We start from the raw sequence: 10537 nt of genomic DNA on the forward strand, positions 1-10537 counted from the left end.
CGGGGCCCCCTGCCGGCGGGGTGGAGGCCGAGGGGCTCGCCGGCCGGGAGAGGGGCCGACGGGGGAGAGGCCGCCGGCGGTTGGAGGAGGGAGCCGACGGGAGGGGAACCGAGGGAGAGGGCAGGGGAGATCGGGCGGTGGAGAGGAGGGCCGGTGGAGGGAGGAGGCCGGCGGGGGAGCTCGCCGGCGGGAGGCAGGGGAGGCCGCCGGCCGAGGTGGGATCTGGGGCGACGGGAAGAGAGGGCTCGGTCCCTGGGGGAGGCGAGCCAAGAGGAAGGGGGCGATGCGGGGAGGGATCTGGGGGGAGGAGGGGTCGTGGGGATGGGGCGGTCTCGTGGGGGTAAGGGTGGGGGCTCTTGGTTGGTGGGGGGGGCCGAGAGAGAGAGTCACGGGATGGGGAGGGAGTGTCGGTGGGGGGTGGCTGGCGGCGGCGCTCAGGGGGGGGGGGGAGGGAGCTGGCGTGGGAAGGGGCTGCTCGCCCGGGGGGATTAGGGTTTGGCCGGTTGGGCCGGTGGGTGGCCCAGCTGGGCCGGGGGAGTGGGGTTGCTTTCTTTTTTTCCTTTTTTTTGTTTGATTTGTTTTGTTTTGTTTTACCTTTTCCCTTTTTTATTATTTCTTTCTTTCAAATTTTCTTTTGTATCTTTTATCATTTTTTTTAATACTTTCCTTTTTTTTACATATATAATCTTTTGATATTTAACATGAATTTATAATATACTTTTCTTTTGTCCTCAAATTTTGAACCCGGATAGGCTTGAATCAACGCGGGTCTGAGATGGGGATTCGATGACGTGGCATCATTAGTGAGTGATCACTGTAGCTTAATTTACAATAATTACTGTAGCAAAAGTCGAGGATGTCACAATTGTGGAATGGGAACCTCCGCAGAATGTGAAACAGCTTCGAAGCTTTCTCGGTCTTGCCGGATATTGAAGAAGATTCGTTGAGAACTTCTCCAAAATCGCCAAGCCGCTCTCTAGTCTTCTTCAGAAGGGTGTCAAGTATGTGTCGTCTCCAGAGTGTCAACTGGCTTTCGATACACTCAAAGAGAAGCTTACCTCCACTCCGGTATTGGCTCCTCCGGATGATTCCAAGCTGTACCAGGTCTTTTGCGATGCTTCTCTCCAGGGTTTTGGTGCAGTCTTGATGCAAGATAGGAAGGTGGTCGCTTATACCTCCAGGCAGCTGAAGCCTGCGGAGAAGAACTATCCTGTGCACGATCTCGAGCTAGCAGCTGTTGTGCACGCCTTGATGACTTGGAGACATCTCTTGTTGGAACGTAAGGTTGAAGTTTTCACCGATCACAAGAGCCTCAAGTATATCTTCACTCAGCCTAACTTGAATCTTCGGCAAACACGTTGGGTGGAAATGCTCCAGGATTTTAATCCGAGTGTTGAGTACACGCCAGGCAAGGCAAATGTTGTGGCAGACGCATTGAGCAGGAAAGCATATTGCAACAGTCTGATTTTGCAACCTCTCCAGCCGGGTCTTTCTGAGTCTTTCAGGAAGCTCAATCTTCAGCTGGTTCCTCAGGGTTTTCTTGCGAACCTTCAGATCTCTCCTACCTTGGAAGATCAGGTCAGAGCAGCTCAGCTACTTGACGCTATGGTGAAGAAGGTCAAGATTGGTGTGGGAAAGAGTCTTCCCAAGTATAAGTGTTTCACTGTTGATGCCAGGGACACTTTGTTTTTCGAGGACCGTCTTGTCGTCCCGAAAGGTGATCTCAAGAAGGTGATCAGGGAAGAAGCTCATAATTCTCTGCTTTCTATTCATCCAGGAAGTTCCAAGATGTACCATGACTTGAAGCAGACTTTCTGGTGGACCCGTATGAAGCGTGAAATTGCACAATTCGTTAATGAGTGTGATGTATGTCGAAGGGTGAAAGCAGAACATCAAAGACCAGCGGGCCTCTTGCAGCCTTTGCCGATTCCCGAGTGGAAGTTCGATCACATTGAGATGGACTTTGTCACAGGGTTTCCGAAGTCCAAGAAGGGCAATGACGCTATCTTCGTCGTCATCGACAAATTGAGTAAAGTGGCGCATTTCCTTCCAGTCAAGGAGTCCATTTCAGCAGCTCAGCTGGCAGAGTTGTACACCTCGAGGATTGTCTCGTTGCATGGTGTACCTATGATGATCTCATCAGATCGCGGGAGTATCTTCACTTCCAAGTTCTGGGACTCTTTTCAGTCTGCTATGGGCACGAAGATCCGCTTCAGCACAACGTTCCATCCTCAGACTAGTGGTCAAGTGGAGAGAGTGAATCAAGTTCTTGAGGACATGCTGAGAGCCTCTGTTATCTTGTTTGGCATGAAGTGGGAAGATTGTCTGCCTTTCGCGGAGTTCTCGTATAACAACAGTTATCAAGCTAGTTCTGGCAAGGCTCCGTTTGAAATTCTCTATGGCAGGAAGTGCCGTACTCCGCTCAACTGGTCCCAGACAGGCGAGCGTCAGATCCTTGGCAATGATATGATAGAAGAAGCTGAGGAGATGTGTCGGATCATTCGCGACAACCTCGGAGCAGCTCAGTCCCGTCAGAAGAGCTATTACGATAGCAAGCACCGTGACATATCATATGAGCTTGATGATTTTGTCTATCTCAAGGTGTCGCCTATGAAGGGTCGTTTTCGCATCAAAGGCAAGCTTGCGCCTCGTTTTGTTGGTCCATTCAGAGTGGTTGGCAAGAGGGGCGACCTCGCGTACCAGCTCGAGCTTCCGTCAACCTTTGCAAATGTCCATGATGTGTTCCATGTTTCTCAGCTGCGGAGGTGTTTCAAGAACCCCAAGCGCACTGTGCATCTTCAAGAAATCGATCTTCAGCCTGACCTCTCTTATCGCGAGCATCCAGTTGCGGTTCTCGAGGCGACTGAGCGCAAGACCCGTAACAAGTTTGTCAAGTTTCTCAAAGTGCAGTGGTCACACCATTCCGATAAAGAGGCTACGTGGGAACGCGAGGATCACCTCCATTCCGAATTTCCCGATTTCTTTCAGTCTTAGATCTCGAGGTCGAGAACTTCTTTGTAGTGTGGGAGAGTTTGTAATGCCCCAAGTGTAGGACTTTCCCTTTTTGTAACCTTCCATGTGGGACCACCTTGACTTTGTCATGAGAGTTTCTATGCACGTATGATTTCATGTGTCACCTTCTATTTTGCATTTGCATGCATGCATCCATGCCATACCATCTTTGCCATATCTTTGATTCTATGTCATGTTATGATTGCATGTCATGATCATGTTGGCATATGTTCTTACTAGGATTTAGTGTTGGTGGTGTTATGATTGCATGTGATCTTACTAGGGTTATGTTGTGGTTTTGCACTATCTTATGTGATGCATGTGATGTTGGTGTGTGATGGGTAGGAGTGAGTGCTAGGCATTTCAAAGCTCTTAGCTATTTTAAATCCTTTTCCCTCCTATTATCTCATGTCAAAATTCCTTTTCCCAAAAGTTATTCAAAAAATGTATGGTGGTTAGAGTAATTTGAGGTTATGAGGAGGTGTAATTTTGTTGATTTGTTCTTTGATTTTTAAAGGTGCAAATAAACCCAAAACAGTAAATTAATTATTGTTTTGCATTTATTTCAAATAGCTCAAAAAAATGCTTTCTTATTTTATTCTAATGGGCCATAATTCCTTATGACCAGGAGGTTTTTCCTTTTGATTTTTATCCCAGTAGTTTATCTTGTGTAGTATTTTTCCTCTGGGTGTTTTTAAACTAAATAGAAAACCCCTCCCGAGCGTTTTCTTTTTCCCTCGCACAACATGGCCCTCCTCCCTTCGGTGGCCCATGCTCCCCCTGTCCAGCTGCAGCCCAGGCGAGCCCCCTCCTCCTCCTAACGCCGTCACTTCTCCTCCCCCCGCTTTTCTCCTTTCCGTCAGTACGTGAGAGAGAGGGAGGAGCTGACGGTGCCATGGCACAAACGTCGAGGGCCCTATATAGCTGGGCGTCCGAGCCTCCCCTCGACTAGGGTTCCCTCCTACCACCGCCATCTCCTTCCTCCCCCTCCATCTCTTCCTTTCTTCCCCAGGTAACTTCATGTAGGGTTAGCAGAGAGTGCAGAGAAGAGAGCTCGCCGGCGTCTACCCCGCGTGCTTCATCGGGCTGCACGGCCACCATGTCCGGGAGCTTGGGGAGAGTGCCCGCGCTCCGTTCCCGCCGTTGTTGAGGTCGGGGAGAGACCACAGCAACGGGCAGGAGCTTGTCTTCGGCACGCACCGGGCGAACTCCTTCCCCTGCTTCGGGTCTGCAGCAGTCCTACCTCGGCCGCCTTCTTCTCTCGGGCGCTTCTCCGGTCACAGATCGGCGCCCCCTCTTCCTGCTCTAGGTGACGACCGCTCCTCCTCCCTTCTCCTCGGTTGGATCTGCCGGTGTAGACGACGTGCTTCCTCTGTTCTAGTTGCAGCGACGTAGAAGGTTGCAGTGGTAGGGGCTTGATCTGCATGGTGCGGCGTTCGTGGGTGTGCTGCGCAGAGGAGGGCCCCCTCCCCCCTCGCGACAGCAGCTCCGTGGCCAGGAGGCCTCCCCGTGGCGTGATCGGCTGTTCTGCCTGCTGCGTCTCCGGCGAGGAGGTTTGTGCAGAGTGGCAGATCAGCACGGGGGAGCCTCTCCATCTTGTCTCTCGCGCGTAATTGTTCAGGTGTCGCGCTGTAGTCCTCTGGTTGTGGTGCTGGGTGCCTGGAGAGTGGGGTGTGGGTTCGATTCCCCCCCTCGGCGCTGTGTATTTTTGTCAGTTTTTCTGTTATTCCTGTGCAAGAGCAGCAGGGACATGATTCCCTGTTCTCTTCCCCCATTCTGTCGATATAGCGGTGGTGGTGCAGTGGCTAGGTGGTGCTTTGTGTACCAGGAGGTACTGGGTTCGATTCCCAGGACCCCTGATGTATGTTGTTGCTATTTTTTTTGCTGTCTTTAATTTGTTCTTCCTCTTCCTTATGCTTGGGCAGCAAGATGGCATTAAAATCCTTTTCTCTGCTAGTGTAGTTAGGAGCAGATCCCTTTGTGTGTGTGTTGCACACTTGCAAGATGATAGATGTTGTATTGCTAGCCTTGTGTACCTATGAGGAGTGCATCTTGTGGTGTGAAGTTACACTTGGTAGGAGTTTGTGCATGTGATGTGGTTTCTTGTGAGTGTTGTTCGTAAGGTATGAAGGTAGCACTAGTTAATCATGTGTAGCCCCATCTTTTGATTTTTAGTGTGGGCTAAGTTGATCTTGTAGTTTCTTTTGCTTGCATGGATTTAGTGGGGTGTGGATGCCTCCCCCTCACCACATGTTTTTGATGTGTTGAGATGCACTAGGTGGCTATCTATGTTAGCATGTGAAGGTGTGGATTCCTAGTTAAGCTAGGGTAGATTGTTGTGGGGGTTGCACTTTGAGGATGACATGATTCCTAGGGGGGTCCTAGTAATGCATGTGAGAGTGTGTACCATCACATGCCCATATGTGGGGGTGTGCATACTCTCTTGTTAGCATAGAGTTATTTTGTGTTGAGCTTGATGCTAGTGCTAGTGAGGTATTGTGTGTGTTGGTGTTGTTGATGTGCATGACACAAACATGGGGTTCAAACCCCCATGTCACTTTGTCATTGTGCACATAAAACACACCTATGTAATTGTCATCTTAGAAGCATACCTTATGGAGTTGCATTTACGTTTTGTTGGAAGTTTGGTCTTTGATTCCATGGTATAAATGGAGCCCAAGGGCATGGGGTTTTGTGTGTTAATAGTAGGGGTTTGTGCTCAACACCATAGTGGTGTCAATCACCTCTTGGTGACATGTGTGTGCAAACTATGCCTAGACAAAGTGAGCATGTGGCTGGAAAATTCCAGATTTTTGAACTCTGAAAATTTCACTAAGTCTGGGATGCTGGAAACATTTTCTTCCCCTGTACATGAGGATGTGCTGGTCATTCTGTTGAGAACTGGCCTTGGTTCAGTGCTAGTGTATTGAGCCTGGTATGTTTTTGAAGCTTCCTGTCAATTTTCAAGTCATTTGGAGTCCAGTAGCTTGTGTTTTGATTGCTGCCAAAAAGCTTCAGAACAGAAACAGAAACTCAGGTGCATGGTTTTGGGGAAGTTTGTGGCCTTGTATCTTCTAGTGTTTAATTCCTTTTGCTGTGATTCTTGCTGGGGCTTGTAGTGTTCTTGGTTGGTAACAGCCACATATATTATTTGTCATGTTTGAAGACTTGTAGCTATGTTGCATGTTGCTCCCTAACAGCTAAGATGCAGAAACTGGCAGATTATGTAGTTTTGCCATTTTGTTCAAAGTTTGTGCTTAATTGATGTTGTGGTGTTCTACCTTGTTCCATTTCATTCATGTTGGGTTATTATATGTCTTGGCAACCTGGGAATACCAGATTTGTGCCAATTGTGTGTGTGGTGTTGAGTCTTTCACGTAGAGCTTCATATCTTGTATCGTTGATTCCCGTTGATTCGTAGCTCCGTTGACAATGTACTTTATATGGTTTTGCACCGTTTTTACGAGCTGCATCTGTTCATGTCATTCCCATGCATGTCCAAATAGTTAGTGCAAAGTTCTGTCCAGAAACTTGCTGTAGTTTATTGTGCTTGTGCTAGTGATAGAAATAGTGGTGCATGCTCAACTTCCATCTCATGCATCATGTGATTGTTGCATTTTGTGGTGTTGCTGTTCATTGGCTGTTATTCATATGTTGGGTAGCACCGGGAGCGGAGAACGAATACGTGGAGTCCGGAGAGTACGTGCAGAACGATCCAGAACCATTTCAAGCTGAGGATATCACACGCAAGATGATATGACCTTGATTCCATCTCTAGACTTGTTATGTTAGTTTTGATTCCATGTCATATTGCTCGCTGCCTACCACTGAAATTATATTGCCTCTTCATATGCCATGAGCCTTAACACCGTTCTCTTTCCTAGCAAATTTGTATGGCTAGGTAGGCTTGCTCAGCTACTAATGTTAGCATTGTTAGTTGCAGGTGTTTTAAACTCATGTGATGACATGAGCTTGATATCATTATATTAATGCTGTTATTTATTTAATGCACCTATATATTTGGTAAATGACGGGAGGCCTAGCCTTTTGCCGGGTGTCTTGTTCCGTTATTGCCGCCTTAGTTACCGGTTACCGGTGTTTGATTCCATAATGATCGCTCCTAACACGTTCGAGGTTGTTATGGGGACCCCCTCGATAAATCGCATAGTGTTAAGGCTTGTCCGGCAGGGCCCAACATTGGTACTATTTGCTAATCACCTAATAATAAACTGCATAGGGAATAGCTACCCCGAGGATCCTAATCAACAACCCGGGCAAGTGCTCCTCATGAGTGTTGGTCCAACCACCTAGCAGTCGGCAAGACCACCCCGGGGAAACTTGAGGTTTGGTCCTTGTCCACTTTGCATAGACGGTGTTGTCCTGAGACTGAGATACGCGGCTCTTATCGGGTCGTCGACACACCGGGAGGTCCTGCTAGTCTTGCCTTACCTTAGCGGTATATCTTGCGTATAGGAATCCCAGTGAAGCTTTGGTTTCACCCAGAGTTGAGGTTTTCCTCTAAGGAATCGGACGAGATCACGAGATTCGTGATAGAGGATGCCTTTGCGGCCTGTGTTCGTTTGTGATGGACTAGTTGGAGCACCCCTGCAGGGTTTAATATTTCGGAAAGCCGTGCCCGCGGTTATGTGGCAATTTGGAATATTTTGTTAACATCCGGTATTAGAGAACTTAAACATAAACTAATAAAAATGCCAACTGTGTGCGTAACCGTGACTGTCCCCTCGAAGATCTCTCTTCGACCGGGAACACGGTGGGGTTATGAATGCCGTAGGTAGGTGTTCAAGATCACTTTCTGATCAAGTAATCCCGACCGTTAGCGTAGACCACCTTCACTTCTCTTTTGCGTAAGTTAGCCACTTATTCTATCATAGGATGCAGCAGCCTGAGACACTTCATCCCTTCCTTACCCAAATAACGTGACTAGTTTTGGCACCAAGGTCTTAGATTGCTGAGTCCCCGTGGCTCACGGATTCCTCCGAAACTCACAGCAGGTACAGGTACTCCAGAGACAGATGATCCTGACGTCACCCATCTGGCGTGGCAGTACGACGAGGAGACAAATCGCCTTTACGTGAACTATCCAGAGGACTGAGCCGTGGTCGTGATCGTGGGCCTGCAGCGGGTAGCATAGCATTTTCCTTGTTTTGTAGTCCGTACCGGAACTACCTTGTTTGTGTCTGCGTTGTACTCTGTATTATTAATAAAAAGACAGTTGAATCCCAGATTGTCTACTGTAATTATTACTATGTGCTATGTTTACTTGCTTGCGAAACGCTTAGATGCGCTTCTTTCCTATTCGGGGGCCTCGACCCCCAGATCGGAAAGGACCGCATCTTGGTCGTTACATTCCGCCAACAAAATTAAGGAGAAAGAAAACTTGGCTTGATAAGCTACTCAAGGGGAAGTGTATACCATTGAAATCTACCATGCCGACCAAAACCAGAGAAAATGTATGCTGCAATTGGTACATGATATGTTTTTATTCTTCATTTGTAAACTAATTACTATACTTTTCATTGGCAGCCAAAAATAAGAAGGATGGTGTGAAAAAAAGAAGAAGGATGATGTACAGCCCCAAGAGTGTAATGCTATCATGAGTTTCACCCAGCTCTTGACAGCTTCGCCTTGTGGTGAGGATGATCTGTTCTAGCATGCAAGCTCGCTAGAAGTATTTTGGACATAGTTAAGTATAGTATTTTGAACTAACTATAATCGTCTTTTGGGGCCTAAGTGTACAAATCAAATGGCACTAAATGGCTGTTAAGTGGTACTGGAACTTTAAATCATGTACTTCTGAATTACTTGTGATGAAGTGGGTTGTCTGAATATAAATAGTGATGAATGGCATGTCTGAATTTTTTATGAATATGAAGGTAAACAGTATATTTGTACTGTGAATTACTTACAAACAATATACTATTGTTTGTAAACAATATATTTGTACTGTTGAATTTCTTGTAAACAGTATATTTTCGTTTGTTGAATTTCTTCTAAACAGTATATTTTCGTTTGTTTACAACTGAATTTCTTGTAAACAGTATACTGTTTCCGGACTAAAAGGCTGATGTTTATAATTTGTAAACAGTATATTTTGTACAGTATATTGTGAATCTGAGTGCAAAAGATTTGTATATGTATCATATAAAGTTCAAAACTGTAAAGCTTCAGAGTGTCTGGATGTTGTTTTGCCTTGAAAAGATGTGGTCCGTTGGATGCAAACTGGACAGTGGATGGGAGGTGCGAGGCACACGGTGACATGCCATTTGCATGTCACCCGATCCCAGTCCGTTGCCGCATGCGTGGTGACCGCGTCAAGTTTGTTAGCGTTCAACTGAAAAACAAAAGTCTGCTACCGTGGATATAGCCAAACACCAGTAGAAAAGGGGGCCCGCATCAATGGAAGGAGAACACTATATTTGCCTCCCATCGGCACCCGGTGTGTCTCCGCTCCTGTAACCATCGTCCATCTATTTATTTGGCCAGGACATCACGGATCGCCCTATTGATCGTGTTGGGAAACCGACGGGCCGAAGGCTCTGTTGGGCTAGCGAGCCTGGCTTCCGTGCGTGGCACGAAGCCAGCGTTTATTGTTTTCCCTCTTTACCTTAAGTAGATAGTTATCCCCTCATCCTCATACCCCTATATAAAAAGAGAAGAGGCAATCATTGTAACAGAGATTTCATTGATTAATAAAGCTTTGTTCCCTCTCTACTTCCTCGTGTGCTGTGACTTTGTGTGTTCGACTACTTCATCTACGACGCTAGCTCCGCTCCGCAACATTGGACCGGACTCGTCGGCAGGAGTTGCGGAACACGTTATCAGCACGCTTCGCTCCACCAACTCTCCATCGAGCATGCGTCAAGCCTGGATCAAGCAGGCTCTCGTCGATCGCACGGAGGTATAAATCTGATCCCTCTTTGCAAAAATGGATTCCCCTCGTTGTCACGATTCCGTTTTTGTGCTTAGTATATTTTTTTCAGTTTTAACCCACCTCTGGTGTGGATTTCCCTGTCAAGAACCCGCTATCGAATACATCGTCGACCAATGTCAATGTTTTTGGATTAGCAGGAATTTGTTGACTACACCATTCGGAAGTCGGTACACATCATGACCCAAATGGACATGGTACCGCTGCAGCCGTCATGGTTCCAGATGAACTTGACGATGAATCATCCCCGTTAGCCATGGCCGTCGCTGGCACTACACGTCGGCCGCCCCCCGCGCTAGTCGCGCCCTGCCTGCTGCAGGCAGCACTGGCCGTGCTCGCACCACTGAGCCGCTGCCCGTAGCGCCGCTCGCTGACGCGCCTGGGCCAGCCGCTGCCCGTCGCGCAGCTGGCCGCCGTGCCTGCGCCAGCCGCTGCACCAGCTGGCAGCTGGCCTCGGCCGCTCGCCCCGGCCTGTGCCCCGCTGGCCGGCCTGGCCGCTGCGCCGCTCGCCGCACTGGCCGCTAGCCTCGGCCGTGCGTCCCGCCGTCGCGCCGCTGGCCGCCGCGCCTGCGCTAG

The sequence above is a fragment of the Hordeum vulgare genome, chromosome 1H (assembly GCF_904849725.1).
Source record: "Hordeum vulgare subsp. vulgare chromosome 1H, MorexV3_pseudomolecules_assembly, whole genome shotgun sequence".
NCBI lineage: Eukaryota > Viridiplantae > Streptophyta > Magnoliopsida > Poales > Poaceae > Hordeum > Hordeum vulgare.